This window comes from Aegilops tauschii, chromosome 4 (assembly GCF_002575655.3).
Source record: "Aegilops tauschii subsp. strangulata cultivar AL8/78 chromosome 4, Aet v6.0, whole genome shotgun sequence".
Classification (NCBI taxonomy): Eukaryota; Viridiplantae; Streptophyta; class Magnoliopsida; order Poales; family Poaceae; genus Aegilops; species Aegilops tauschii.
In genome coordinates, this window is record NC_053038.3 from 4,158,515 (window position 1) to 4,175,293 (window position 16,779).

General features: G+C 43.7%; 1 pseudogene; it reads right to left on the reverse strand.

Moving 5' to 3' along the window:
- LOC141021440 (uncharacterized) overlaps positions 1–4,758 on the reverse strand; it is a 36,286-nt pseudogene extending 31,528 nt beyond the window's left edge.
- Between the last annotated feature and the right edge of the window lie 12,021 nt (positions 4,759–16,779).

The window sequence follows — 16,779 nt, forward strand, 5'->3', positions numbered from 1 at the left end:
TATGCAACACCACGAACATACATAGATCTAGCTAGGCCATAAAAAGTGCATGTGCACATTGTTGTAGGGAGAACAACATAAATATAGCTTCCCCCCTTACTTACCTATCAAAACAAGGTAATTTAACCACTTAAATTGAATGAATCTATGGTGGAAATGAGGTGAAAAAGAGGAGGCACCCGAGACAAGGAGGAGGTGGAGAGAATGAAGTGGGGAGAAAGTGAGTGTGGGTAGGAGAGGCTGTCCAAAATATCTTGTTGCTGCCCACTAACTAATGGCGCACCAACTCTAGATGCGCCATTAGTATGTTTGTACAGGCGCAGTAGTAAAAAAAAACTTTTTATACTAATGGCGCACCTTGGGCCTGGTGCGCCATTACTAGTTACAACTACTAATGGCGCACCGCGGGCAGGATGCGCCATTAGTATGTTTGGACAGGCGCACTAGTTAAAAAAAATTGATACTAATGGCGCACCCTGGCCCAGGTGCGCCATTAGTAGTTTCAACTACTAATGGCGCACTGTCTCCGGATGAGCCATTAGTATGTTTGGACAGGCGCACTAGTTAAAAAAAATTTGATACTAATGGCGCACCCCGGGACTGGTGCGCCATTAGTAGTTTCAACTACTAATGGCGCACTGTCTCTGGATGCGCCATTAGTATGTTTGGACAGGCGCACTAGTTAAAAAAAATTATATACTAATGGCGCACCCTGTGCATGGTGCGCCATTAGTAGTTTCAACTACTAATGGCGCACTTTGTCTGGATGCGCCATTAGTATGTTTGGACAGGCGCACTAGTTAAAAAAAATTTATACTAATGGCGCACCCTGGCCCAGGTGCGCCATTAGTAGTTTCATCTCTAATGGCGTGTCAGAAGGTGGTGCGCCATTAGTATATACTAATGGCGCACTGCTTGTGTGGTGCGCCATTAATGTCAATCCCATCTATAGCCCTTTTTCTAGTAGTGGTGACCCGTCAGCGGGTACTCTCAACTTTCCGTCTTTCTTACGGTCTTCTCTGTGCCATCGCATCGCCTTGGCATGCTCTTTGTTTTGGAAGAAACGTTTCAACCGTGGTATTATAGGAGCATACCACATCACCTTGGCAGGAATCTTTTTCCTGGGGCGCTCGCCCTCGACATCACCAGGGTCATCGCGGCTGATCTTATAGCGCAATGCACCGCATACTGGGCACGCGTTCAAATCCTCGTACTCTCCGCGGTAGAGGATGCAGTCATTAGGGCATGCATGTATCTTCTGCACCTCTAACCCTAGAGGGCAGACACCTTCTTTGCTTCGTACGTACTCTCGGGCAATTCCTTGTCCTTTGGAAGCATATTCTTTATCATTACCAGCAACTTTCCAAATCCCTTGTTAGATACACCATTCTCTGCCTTCCATTGCAGCAATTACAGTGTGGTGCCCAACTTTTTCTTGTCACCTTCGCAATTCGGGTACAACAATTTCTTGTGATCCTCTAACATGCGCTGCAACTTCTTCTTCTCCAAATCACTTGCGCAGTTTCTCTTTGCATCGGCAATGGCCCGACCTAGATAATCAACGGGCTCATCTGATGCCTCTTCTTCAGCTTCTTCATGCATTGTCGGCTCAGCTTCTTCCCCCATTACCGGCTCAGCTTCTTCCCCCATTGTCGTATCATCGTATTCAGGGAACCCATGTCCAGGATAGCTATCGTCGTCCTCCTCTTCTTCATTGTCTTCCACCATAACCCCTCTTTCTCCGTGCTTGGTCCAAACATTATAGTAGGGCATGAAACCGGACTCAAACAGGTGGATGTGAATGGTTCTTACGTTAGAGTAATTGTGATCATTCTTACAACCAGCACATGGACAAGGCATAAAACCATCTGCCTGCTTGTTTGCCTCAGCCGCAAGCAAAAAAGTATGCACGCCATTAATGAACTCGGGAGAGCATCGGTCATCGTACATCCATTGTCGGCTCATCTTCATTACACAACACCGAAAAGACCAAATTAATACAAGTTCATACAACACTTAAATGCAACAAACAAATAACTCTCTAGCTAAAGCATTTAAATGCAACAACAAATGCGATCAAGATTGCAACTAAGGTAACAATTGATCCAACAGCATAATGATACCAAGCCTCACTATCAATGGCATATTTTCTAATCTTTATAATCTTCAAGCGCATTTTCTCCATCTTGATCTTGTGATCATCGACGACATCGGCAACATGCAACTCCAATTCCATCTTCTCCCCCTCAATTCTTTTCAATTTTTCTTTCAAATACTTGTTTTCTCTTTCAACTAAATTTAACCTCTCGACAATAGGGTCGGTTGGAATTTCCGGTTCACATACCTCCTAGATAAAAATATCTATGTCAACTTGATGGGCATAATTTGTCATAAACACGAAATGGAACAAATAGTTTTAAAAGAGAATATACCACATCCGAATCATAACACGGACGAGGGCCGACAGGGACAGATATCAAAACCATGGCACTATGTATAACAAACAACGTACGGGTAAGATAATTATACGAGTAACTATATATCCAAATCACACAAACATGAATTTTTTATATAAAAAATTCATGAACAAGAGGCTCACCACAAGGTGGTGCTAGCGACGGGACGGTGCGGGCGATCGACGGTGGTTACGATGGATATTTAGAAGGCATTAAGTAAACCACACCTACATATGCAAACTAAGTGTTATTTTGACCTCAAATTGCATATAGATCAAATAATACCACATATAATTCCTCCCAAATTACTAAAACCCAAAAATTAATCACTATATAAACCATTGCAAGAGCTAATCTAGCAATGAGAGATGAAAGGACAAAGTTGCTAACCTTTGTGATCATTTGAATGGATGGGGGCCTTCAAATCTTGACAAAATTTGTGATGAGCTCGAGAGGAAGGGAAGAACAGAGGAGAGGGGAAAGGGGGAAGAACAGAGCGTGGGTGGATGAAGGGTTTATATAGGACGACCTTTAGTACCGGTTCGAGGAACAAACCGGTACTAAAAGTGCTGGAGGGGGCCCAGACTGACAATATCCTGCCACCACTCTCTTTAGTACCGGTTCGTGGCACGAACCAGTCCCAAAAGTTCGGCAAGAACTGGTACTAATGAGATCGGCCCGCCTAGCCGTTGGAACCGGCACTAATGGACGCATTAGTGCCAGCTCAAATTCAAACCGGTACTAATGATCTGAACATTTGACCCTTTTTCTACTAGTGTATGCTTCTCCACACATAACTCATGCCCTGCTTTGGTTCAGCAGTGAGAACATTACCAGCCGGAAAATATTTCGCCCGGAGGACCTGTGCACATAGTGATTCGGGGACTGGATTAGGCGCCATCCTTGCTTTGCCAGCATTGCCATGTTGAAGGAATGGAGATCCCAGAAACCGAGGCCACCTTCCTTCTCCGATAGCTTCATTCTCTCCCACCCAACCCATTGCATTTTATTTTCCTCCTCTTGTTTATTCCACCAATAGTGGCATATTAGCTGGCTTATCTCATCACAGAGTGACTTTGTGAGGTCGAAACAAGCCATGGCATAGGTTGGTATCGCCTGAGCCACAGCTTTGATGTAGACCTCCTTGCCCGCCATAGACGTGCACCTTTCCTAGCCACTGTGGAGCCGACTTACAATGCTATCCTTGATATATGAAAAACATTTTTTCTTTGATTTCCCCACATAAGTTGGCAGTCCCAAATATTTACCTCCATCAGCGATCGTTCCCAACTATAGCTCTTGCATGATTAAGTTCTTAAAGTTTTGGCTAGCATTGGCACTAAACATAACCGAGGACTTCTCATGGTTTATCATCTGTCCTGAACATTCCTCATATGCTTGCAGTATGCTATTAACGGCTTGGACACTCTGGATGTTGGCCTCCATGACTAGCAGAGAATCATCGGCAAACAGTAGGTGATTGACTCTTGGGGCTGTAGCAGCTAGTTTAATCCCTCGGATCTGATTATCCTCATCCGCTTTATGAAGCAAAGCTGAGAAGCCTTCATCACAAATTAGGAATAGGTAGGGGGATATGGGGTCGCCCTGCCTTAGTCCTCTTCCCGGGACAACCACATCTGATATGTCGCCGTTGACACGGAAACGATATGAAACCGTTGTGATGCACTTCATAACCAACTGCACAAAAGCATCCGCAGAGCCCAACCTCCTCATCATCCCTTCCAAGAAAGGCCATTCAACTCTATCGTACGCTTTGCTCATATCCAGCTTAAGGGCCATGAGGACCTCCTTCCCTTTTCTCTTCCTTCTCATATAGTGTGTCATCTCATAAGCAAGAATGGTGTTATCCGAGATCAACCGTCCCGGGACGAAGGCACTCTGGTTTGCAGAAATAATCTCATCCAAGATCAGTTTGAGCCGGTTTGCAAGCACCTTTGATACAAGCTTATATACGGCATTGCAGAGGCAAATAGGGCATAGATCCTTTATCTGATCAGGGTTCCAAACCTTTACCACAATTGTTTCATTCCATCCCTCAGGTATACTGCCACCTCAACACGTTTAACACTTCATGTACCACAGCTTCGCTCACCGTACTCCAGAACCACTTGTAGAACACGGCCGGCATACCATCTGCACCCGGTGCCTTGAGGTCCCCCATTTCATCCAGTGCCTTCCCGATTTCCTTCTCCGTGTACTCGATGCACAAAATCTTATTCATTTGCCGGGTCACCCCAGGTGAAACCGCCTCAAGCACACTATTTAGATTTATACCTGCCATGGGGGTAAACAAGTTAGAGAAATGATTAGTTATAAGTGACTTCAACCCTTCCTCTCCTTGAACCTCAATATGGTTCTTGCGTTTTCTGTCTAAGGCAAATTTGTGGAAAAACTCAGTGTTTCTATCTCCCTTCACTAGCCAACCAGTATGTGCCCTCTGTTTCCAGAAGATTTCAAGCTGCTCCTCAAGACGTTCAAGCTTGAAAGTAGCACTTGTTCCCTCTGAATCGCAGTTTCTGTGAGATCCCCTCTCCGGCACCTCTCTAATTCCTCTTTGAGCTTCTTAATACGCTTTTGCAAGTCACCCAGTACATCTCTGCTCCATTCATCAAGATCTCGTGATACACACTTGAGCCGCTACGCCACCTTACACTCCCCTGTACTCCCCGCTTTCTCCCACGCATTCACCACTATCTCCTCACATCCATCCTCCAGCAGCCACCTGCTACCTCTGGAGCACTGCGTTGGTTTTCCCTTGAAGAGGAAAGGGTGATGCAGCAAAGTAGCGTAAGTATTTCCCTCAGTTTTTGAGAACCAAGGTATCAATCCAGTAGCAGGCTACGCGCGAGTCCCTCGCACCTACACAAAACAAATAAATCCTCGCAACCAATGTGATAAGGGGTTGTCAATCCCTACACGGTCACTTACGAGAGTGAGATCTGATAGATATGATAGGATAATATTTTTGGTATTTTTGTGATAAAGATGCGAAGTAAAATAAAAGCAAAGTAAAAAAAGCAAAGGAAATAACTAAGTATTGGAAGGTTAATATGACGAAGATAGACCCGGGGGCCATAGGTTTCACTAGTGGCTTCTCTCGAGAGCATAAGTATTTTACGGTGGGTGAACAAATTACTGTTGAGCAATTGACAGAATTGAGCATAGTTATGAGAATATCTAGGTATGATCATGTATATAGGCATCACGTCCGAGACAAGTAGACCGACTCCTGCCTGCATCTACTACTATTACTCCACACATCGACCGCTATCCAGCATGCATCTAGAGTATTAAGTTCATAAGAACAGAGTAACGCCTTAAGCAAGATGACATGATGTAGAGGGATAAATTCATGCAATATGAAAAAAAACCATCTTGTTATCCTTGATGGCAACAATACAATACGTGCCTTGCTGCCCCTACTATCACTGGGAAAGGACACCGCAAGATTGAACCCAAAGCTAAGCACTTCTCCCATTGTAAGAAAGATCAATCTAGTAGGCCAAACCAAACTGATAATTCGAAGAGACTTGCAAAGATAACCAATCATACATAAAAGAATTCAGAGAAGATTCAAATATTGTTCATAGATAAACTTGATCATAAACCCACAATTCATCGGTCTCAACAAACACACCTCAAAAGAAGATTACATCGAATAGATCTCCACGAGAGAGGGCGAGAACATTGTATTAAGATCCAAAAAGAGAGAAGAAGCCATCTAGCTAATAACTATGGACCCGAAGGTCTGAGGTAAACTACTCACACTTCATCGGAGGGGCTATGGTGTTGATGTAGAAGCCCTCCGTGATGGATACCCCCTCCGGCGGAGCTCCGGAACAGGCCCCAAGATGGGATCTCGTGGGTACAGAAGGTTGCGGCGGTGGAATTAGTTTTTTGGCTCTGTCTCTGATCGTTTGGGGGTACGTAGGTATATATAGGAGGAAGGAGTACGTCGGTGGAGCAACAGGGGGCCCACGAGGGTGGAGGGCTTGCCCTGGGGGGGTAGGCGCGCCCCCCTACCTCGTGGCCTCCTCCTTTATTTCTTGACGTAGAGTCCAAGTCTCCTGGATCTTGTTCGTTCTGAAAATCACGTTCCCGAAGGTTTCTTTCTGTTTGGACTCCGTTTGATATTCCTTTTCTGTGAAACTCTGAAATAGGCAAAAAAACAGCAATTCTGGGCTGGGCCTTCGGTTAATAGGTTAGTCCCAAAAATAATATAAAAGTGAATAATAAAGCCCAATAATGTCCTAAACAGTAGATAATATAGCATGGAGCAATCAAAAATTATAGATACGTTGGAGACGTATCACCACCTCGCCTCGAAACACTTATTGAGATTGCTTGGTCTTGGTCGAGGCCGCTTTGTTGCATGATACGTCTCCATCGTATCTATAATTTTTTATTGTTCCATGCCAATATTATTCAAGTTTCATATACTTTTGGCAACTTTTTATATTATTTTTGGGACTAACATATTGATCCAGTGCCCAGTGCCAGTTCCTGTTTGTTGCATGTTTTATGTTTCGCAGAAACCCCATATCAAACGGAGGCCAAATGGGATAAAAACGGACGGAGAATTATTTTGGAATATTTGTGATTTTTGGGAAGTAAAATCAACGCGAGACGGTGCCCGAGGTGGCCACGAGGGTGGGCCCACGCCCACTCCAAGCAGGCGCGCCCCTGACCCTCGTGGGCCACCCTTAAGGCGGTTGATGCCCTTCTTCGGCCGCAAGAAAGCTAATTTTTTGAAAAAGATCTGGGCGAAGGTTTCAATCCAATCGGAGTTACGGATCTCCATATATACACGAAACGGTGAAAGGGCAGCAGAAGAGAACGGAGAAACAGAGAGAGACAGAGAGACAGATCCAATCTCGGAGGTGCTCTCGCCCCTCCCATGCTATGGAGGCCAAGGACCAGAGGGGAAACCCTTCTCCCATCTAGGGAGGAGGTCAAGGAAGAAGAAGAAGAAGAAGGGGCCCCTCTCCCCCTCTCTTCCGTTGGCGCCGAAACGCTGCCGTGACCACCATCATCATCACCGCGATCAACACCAACACCTCCGCCATCTTCACCAACATCTCCATCACCTTCCCCCCTCTATCTACAGCGGTCCACTCTCCCGCAACCCGTTGTACCCTCTACTTGAACATGGTGCTTTATGCTTCATATTATTATCCAATGATGTGTTGCCATCCTATGATGTCTGAGTAGATTTTCGTTGTCCTATCGGTGGTTGATGAATTACTATGATTGATTTAATTTTCTTGTGGTTATGTTGCTGTCCTTTGGTGCCCATCATATGAGCGCGCGCGTGGATCACACCATAGGGTTAGTTGTATGTTGATAGGACTATGTATTAGAGGGCAAGAGTGACAAAAGCTTCAACCTAGCATAGAAATTGATGCATACGGGATTGAAGGGGGACCAATATATCTTAATGCTATAGTTGGGATTTACCTTAATGAACGTTAGTAGTTGCGGATTCTTACTAATAGTTCCAATCATAAGTGCATAGAATTCCAAGTAAGGGATGACATGCTAGCAGTGGCCTCTCCCACATGAAACTTGCTATCGGTCTAGTAAAGTAGTCAATTGCTTAGGGACAATTTCGCAACTCCTACCACCACTTTTCCACACTCGCTATATTTACTTTATTGTGTCTTTATCTAAACAGCCCCTAGTTTTTATTTACGCGCTCTTTATTATCTTGCAAACCTATCCAACAACACCTACAAAGTACTTCCTCAAACCCTCGATGCTCGTTATGTGACAGATATTATGTACTACTTTGATAATCCAGAGAAAACCCCATTCAATTTGGTAATGGGAGTAACGTTGGATCAACGTGAATACTTTAGGGATTATCGCTTGACACAAAAAGGGAAACTATTATGGGATCAAATTTATATTTTGAAGTGGTATGCTCGGCAAGTATGCTTGAGTTATGATTATACTTGTTGCTCTAGGATGAAGGCTCCACACCTCCCCTTTTCATGCAAATTTAATGATAATGAAACCTTAGCTTCTTATGCTAATGGTATATATGATTACTATGATGTTGAACAAATTGAAGAATTTGTTGCTTTTAAGGGTGCTTATGAAATTGAATCTTTGTTTGAAAAGTATGAAGCTTTTGATGATGATGTTTATAGGCCTGAAAATTTTGCTATATTGAAATATTGCTATGATAATTATGAATATAATTCCTATATTGATGCGCTTATTGAGAAAGTCTCCGCTGTCCAAGAAGAGACTAATATTTTGCAGGAGACTATGGAAGAAGAAATTGATGAAACTGTGAGCTCATTGGATGAAAAAGATGATGAGGAGAGCGAAGAACAAAAGGGGGGAGAGCGGACTAGCTACCCGTGCCCACCTTCTAATGAGAGTAACTCTTCAACTCATACATTGTTTAATTTCCCTTCGTGCTTACCGAAGGATGATTGCTATGATGATTGTTATGATCCCGTTGATTCTCTTGAAATATCCCTTTTTGATGATGCTTGCTATGCTTGTGGCCAAGATGCCAATATGAATTATGCTTATGGAGATGAACTTGCTATAGTTCCTTATGTTAAACATGAAATTGTTGCTATTGCACCCACACATGATAGTCCTATTATCTTTTTGAATTCTCCCGACTACACTATATCGGAGAAGTTTGCACTTATTAAGGATTACATTGATGGGTTGCCTTTTACCGTTGCACATGATGATTTTGATGAATATAATATGCATGTGCTTGCTGCTCCTACTTGCAATTATTATGAGAGAGGAACTATATCTCCACCTCTCTATGTTTCCAACACGATAAAAATTGCAAGAAACTGTTTATACTATGCATTGGCCTTTACTATGTGTGCATGAATTGTTCTTTTATGACATGCCGATGCATAGGAAGAGAGTTAGACTTCGTTGTTACATGATATCTGTTGCCGTGTGCTCACTACTAAATGCCAAATCATTGCTAATTAAAGTTGGCTTTGATATACCTTGGGATCCGGGTGGATTCACTACTTGAGCACTATATGCCTAGCTTAATGGCTTTAAAGAAAGCTCTGCCAGGGAGACAACCCGGAAGTTTTAGAGAGTCATTTATTTCTTTTGAGTGCTTTCATATAGTTTAAAAACAACAAAAATAAAGAGGGGAACCCAAAACTTTTTCAAAAAGAAAAGCGAAAGTGAGAAAGACGAGCATTGTTGAAGTGGGAGCTAGCCTTGAACTTTGTTCATGCTCACGGAAACTTTGTGAATCTTGATTACAGAAACTTTTCAAAAAAAAATTATCCCCTTGTACAATTCCATTGTATTATAAAAATAATGTGCTAAGGTTTGCCTTTAGGATGTTTACAATGCTTGTTGGTTTGTACGGTGCAGGACAGAAACTTTGGCTATAGTGCGCTATTCTACATTTATTACTGGAATGTCAAATGGTTCTGATTCTTTTTGCACTATCTTTCTATACAAATTTTTTATGTTTCCTAATTTTGGCAGAATTTTTCAAGTATCAGAAGTATGGTGAATGTTCAGATTATTACAGACTGTTCTGTTTTAGACAGATTCTGTTTTTTGATGCATAGTTTGCTTGTTTTGATGAAACTATCAATTTATATCAGTGGATTAAGCCATGGAAAAGCTATATTACAATAGACACAATGCAAAAACAAAATATGAATTGGTTTGAAACAGTACTTAGAGTAGTGATTTGCTTTATTATACTAACAGATCTTACCGAGTTTTCTGTTGAAGTTTTGTGTGGATGAAGTGTTCGAGGATCGAGAAGGTCTCGATGTGAGAAGAAGGAAGAGAGGCAAGAGGTCAAGCTTGGGGATGCCCAAGGCACCCCAAGTAAATATTCAAGGAGACTCAAGCGTCTAAGCTTGGGGATGCCCCGGAAGGCATCCCCTCTTTCTTCAACAAATATCGGTATGTTTTCGGATTCGTTTCGTTCATGCGATATGTGCAAATCTTGGAGCGTCTTTTGATTTAGTTTTTATTTTTCTTTTATGCACCATGCTGGTATGAGATGGTCCTTGGTTGATTTATAGAATGCTCATTGCACTTCACTTATATCTTTTGAGTATGGCTTTATAGAATGCTTCATGTGCTTCACTTATATCATTTGAAGCTTGGATTGCCTATTTCTCTTCACATAGAAAACCGCCATTTGTAGAATGCTCTTTTGCTTCACTTATATTTGTTAGAGCGTGGGCATATCTTCTGTAGAAAGAATTAAACTCTCTTTCTTCACTTATATCTATTTAGAGAGATGACAGGAATTGGTCATTCACATGGTTAGTCATAAAATCCTACAGAAAACTTGTAGATCACTGAATATGATATGTTTGATTCCTTGCAATAGTTTTGCGATATAAAGAAGGTGATATTAGAGTCATGCTAGTGGGTGGTTGTGGATTGTAGAAATACTTGTGTTGAGGTTTGTGATTCCCGTAGCATGCACGTATGGTGAACCGTTATGTAAAGTTGGAGTGAGGTATTTATTGATTGTCTTCCTTATGAGTGGCGGTCAGGGACGAGCGATGGTCTTTTCCTACCAATCTATCCCCCTAGGGGCATGCATAGTAGTACTTTGCTTCGAGGGCTAATAAAATTTTGCAATATGTATATGAGTTCTTTATGACTAATGTGAGTCCATGGATTATACGCACTCTCACCCTTCCATCATTGCTAGCCTCTTCGGTACCGTGCATTGCCCTTTCTCACCTCGAGAGTTGGTGCAAACTTCGTCGGTGCATCCAAACCCCGTGATACGATACGCTCTATCACACATAAGCCTCATTATATCTTCCTCAAAACAGCCACCATACCTACCTATCATGGCATTTCCATAGCCATTCCGAGATATATTGCCATGCAACTTCCATCATCATCATATACATGACTTGAGCATTTATTGTCATATTACTTTGCATGATCGTAAGATAGCTAGCATGATGTTTTCATGGCTTGTCCGTTTTTTGATGTCATTGCTACGCTAGATCATTGCACATCCCGGTACACCGCCGGAGGCATTCATATAGAGTCATATCTTTGTTCTAGTATCGAGTTGTAATATTGAGTTGTAAGTAAATAAAAGTGTGATGATCATCATTATTAGAGCATTGCCCCAGTGAGGAAAGGATGATGGAGACTATGATTCCCCCACAAGTCGGGATGAGACTCCGGACGAAAAAATAATTAAAAAAAAGAGAGAAAGGCCAAAAAAAGAGAAGGCCCAAAAAAAGAGAAAAAAAAACAAAAAAAGAGAGAAAAAAGAGAGAAGGGGCAATGTTACTATCCTTTTACCACACTTGTGCTTCAAAGTAGCACCATGTTCTTTATATGGAGAGTCTCTTGAGTTATCACTTTCATATACTAGTGGGAATTTTCATTATAGAACTTGGCTTGTATATTCCAACGATGGGCTTCCTCAAATGCCCTAGGTCTTCATGAGCAAGCAAGTTGGATGCACACCCACTTAGTTTCAGTTTGAGCTTTCATACACTTATAGCTCTAGTGCATCCGTTGCATGGCAATCCCTACTCCTCACATTGACATCAATTGATGGGCATCTCCATAGCCCGTTGATTAGCCGCGTCGATGTGAGACTTTCTCCTTTTTTGTCTTCTCCACATAACCCCCATCATCATATTCTATTCCACCTATAGTGCTATGTCCATGGCTCACGCTCATGTATTGCGTGAGGGTTGAAAAAGCTGAAGTGCATTAAAAAGTATGAACCAATTGCTCGGCTTGTCATCAGGGTTGTGCATGATTTGAATATTTTGTGTGGTGAAGATGGAGCATAGCCAGACTATATGATTTTGTAGGGATAACTTTCTTTGGCCTTGTTATTTTCAAAAGACATGATTGCTTTATTAGTAGGCTTGAAGTATTATTGTTTTTATGTCAAATGATAGACTATTGCTTTGAATCACTCGTGTTTTAATATTCATGCCATGACTAGATAAATGATCAAGATTATGCTAGGTAGCATTCCACATCAAAAATTATCTTTTTTATCATTTACCTACTCGAGGACGAGCAGGAATTAAGCTTGGGGATGCTGATACGTCTCCGTCGTATCTATAATTTTTTATTGTTCTATGCCAATATTATTCAACTTTCATATACTTTTGGCAACTTTTTATATTATTTTTGGGACTAACATATTGATCCAGTGCCCGGTGCCAGTTCCTGTTTGTTGCATGTTTTATGTTTCGTAGAAACCCCATATCAAACGGAGTCCAAACGGGATAAAAACGGACGGAGAATTATTTTGGAATATTTGTGATTTTTGGGAAGTAAAATCAACATGAGACGGTGCCCGAGGTGGCCACGAGGGTGGGGCCCACGCCCACTCCAGGCAGGCGCGCCCCTGACCCTCGTGGGCCACCCTTAAGGCGGTTGATTCCCTTCTTCGGCCGCAAGAAAGCTAATTTTTGGAAAAAGATCTGGGCAAAGGTTTCAATCCAATCGGAGTTACGGATCTCCATATATACACGAAATGGTGAAAGGGCAGCAGAAGAGAACGGAGAAACAGAGAGAGACAGAGAGACAGATCCAATCTTGGAGGGGCTCTCGCCCCTCCCATGCCATGGAGGCCAAGGACCAGAGGGGAATCCCTTCTCCCATCTAGGGAGGAGGTCAAGGAAGAAGAAGAAGAAGAAGAAGAAGAAGGGGCCACTCTCCCCCTCTCTTCCGGTGGCGCCGGAACGCTGCCGTGACCACCATCATCATCACCGCGATCTACACCAACACCTCCGCCATCTTCACCAACATATCCATCACCTTCCCCCCTCTATCTACAGCGGTCCACTCTCCCGCAACCCGCTGTACCCTCTACTTGAACATGGTGTTTTATGCTTCATATTATTATCCAATGATGTGTTGCCATCCTATGATGTTTGAGTAGATTTTCGTTGTCTTATTGGTGGTTGATGAATTACTATGATTGATTTAATTTGCTTGTGGTTATGTTGTTGTCCTTTGGTGCCCATCAACCTAGCATAGAAATTGATGCATACGCGATTGAAGGGGGACCAATAATATCTTAATGCTATGGTTGGGTTTTACCTTAATGAACGTTAGTAGTTGCGGATGCTTGCTAATAGTTCCAATCATAAGTGCATAGAATTCCAAGTAAGGGATGACATGCTAGCAGTGGCCTCTCCCACATGAAACTTGCTATCGGTCTAGTAAAGTAATCAATTGCTTAGGACAATTTCGCAACTCCTACCATCACTTTTCCACACTCGCTATATTTACTTTATTGTGTTTTAACTAAACAGCCCCTAGTTTTTATTTACGCGCTCTTTATTATCTTGCAAACCTATCCAACAACACCTACAAAGTACTTCTAGTTTCATACTTGTTCTAGGTAAAGCGAACGTTAAGCGTGCGTAGAGTTGTATCGGTGGTCGATAGAACTTGAGGGGATATTTGTTCTACCTTTAGCTCCTCGTTGGGTTCGACACTCTTACTTATCGAAAGAGGCTACAATTGATCCCCTATACTGTGGGTTATCACTGCACCATTGACAGCTAAAATTACTGGTCTGTGGTCAGAGTGTTCAGGGCACCCATTGATCACCTTATAGCCAGGGAAACGTGCACACCATTCTGCATTAGCCACGGCCCTATCAAGATGTTGACGGATATATCCTTCAACACGGAAATTATTATTACGCCAAGTAAAAATGTCTCCCTCAAAGCCGAGGTCATTTAGATTACAAAAATTTAAAGCATCTCGAAAGCGACTCATATAGACTTGCGCTTTGGGCAGCCTTCCCTGTTTCTCAAAGCTATAAAGGATTTCATTAAAATCACCCATACACACCCACGGCAACTTCTCCTGGAGATGCAGTGTTCTCATGAGCCTCCACGTCTCCTCCTTCAGTTCTGTGTTTGGTTGTCCATATATCCCTGTAAGTCGCCATTTGAATCCGTCCTCCCCAGTGATAGTAACATCAATGTGCGAGCGTCCCAACCATCGCAAACTGAGGTTTATTTCCCTTTTCCATAACATAGCCAAACCACCACTCTTGCCATCACACTCCCTGAAAACAATATGGGGCATTTTCAAGGTGTATCTAAGCCTCTCCACTTTATTTTTATTCAGCTTTGTTTCTGAAAGGAATAAAACATCGGGGTCCTCCTTCTTCTGGAGCTCCAGAAGACCACGAACTGCCGGCCCATTCCCCAAACCCCGGCAGTTCCATGCCACAATCTTCATTGAGATTCGCAGGGCCGACCAGGCAGCCCCGCGCTCATCGACGTGCTATCTTCAGCTTGGCCTTCTGTCTCTCCCATGCACTGCTGGTTGTTCATATCTCTCTTCTGTTTTTCCTTCTCATATTCCTCATCTTGCACCCATTTCCTTTCCGTCTAGCTCCATTTCAGTGACTTCCCTCTTTCTTCTACCCCCCTACTGCACCATATTCTGTCCATCACCGCTCTTGGCCATGGTTTTCCCTTCTCTTCCCTTGACCTTCTTATACCGCCCCCCGGCCCTGTCATGCTTCTCCCCCTGTACTTTGTCTTTCTCATGAGCGCGTACATCAATCAACATGGCCGTCCTTTGCATGGCCTCGGCCTCCATACCCACCCTGTCTCCCACGTCCATTTCACTGTCCTGTCGTCCCTCATGTTGAGTATTGGACCCAACAGTACCCTTCTCTATCCGGTTTGCACTTATTGTCTCCCTCACCTCGCCCACAGGCTCACCTTGCACAGGATTCGGTTGTGTGGATTCGGTTGTCGTACCAAGGGGATCAGACCCCTTTTTCCCTCCAATCTCTTGTGTTGTGTGAGTTTGCTGTAGCAGCCTCTTCTCTTTCTCCACTGGAAATGTGAGGCATTTTGGCGTACCGGCATGGCGTACTGCACCACCCTTCTTCATAGGACTCGTCACCTCCTGGCCCCTCTCCTCCTCCTCAGCCATGTCAGCCCAGCTCTTACTCTCTTTCTGCCACGAGGGGGCATCACTGCCAGAGACGGAGCGTCCTTTCCAGGCCCCCATACATCTGTTGCTAGTGCAGCGACTACCAGTCATGGACCTGCTATCACCCCATTTCCCCCTAGCTTCCGCCCCTCCCCTCCTAGGCATAAACGCCCTTAACCATGGACCGAACTGCTTCTTCTCGCCCTTCTTTAGTTTCACACCACATGCTTTATCAATATGGCCTATAATACCACAAACATAGCAGAAATCTGGGAGGTACTCATACTCAAAAGGGCACAAATTATTGTCCTCGACTTCCTCATCTTTCTCCCGTGGGGTCTCCATCAAGGTACCTTCATCTTCTTTCTCCTCGTCCAGTATGAACCCCCGCATTAGTGGTGCCTTGATATTCATCCTGACCTTAATCTTCAGGAACTTTCCCACTGCTTTCCCATCTCACTACAAAAAAATACACTTCCGTGATGATACGTGTTTGTCACAGTAGGTCGCATTTTCTGTCATGCATGTACATCCATGACAAATTTATGACAGAATCAAGATAGTCATACCTGTGCTGTCGTAGAAGTGTTCCATGACATTGCCAAAATTATCATCACGGAAGTGTCCACTTCCATGACGATAAATCGCGCGTCACAGAAGTGCTTTCATCAAGGGTGACCGACACGTGGCATCCACCGTAACGGAACGCCGTTAAGCTATTGGGTCGGGTTTTGGATCCAATAACCCGTTAACAGCCCCGACCAATGGGGATTTTCCACGTGTAAAATCATCATTGGCTGGAGGAAACACGTGTCGGCTCATCGTTGGGGCAGATGTCATCCACTCATTGGACGGAAGGCGCCTATGATACGTCGACACATGGCACGGCCCAACAGAGGCCCATTCCTGTGAAAGGGCCGGCCCATTTGACTTGGTCAAAAGGTGGCGGGCCGGCCCATGGAAAGCCTGTTAACGGCCTGTTCGCATATAGCCCATTTACAGCCCGCTAACCCAAGGCCCATTATGCCCTATCCGAATTAGGCCCAGTAGCGTCATCTGGGCCATCCAATATAATTCCAGCCCATTTTCACTTCTGGCCCATGTATGGCCTATGACATCTTTCGGCCCATATGAGGCCCTATGTAACTCTTGGCCTATTAACGGCCCGTGGTGAAACTGGCCCGTAATGAACAGTGTATCACTTTACACCCATTAACGGCCCGTGGTGAAACTGGCCCGTAATGAACAGTGTATCACTTTATACCCATTAACGGCCCGTTATTCCGTTGGCCGTTTCCAGCCCATGTTATCTTTCGGCCTTCTCAGAGCCCATTTATTCTTGGGCTCATTTCCAGCATTC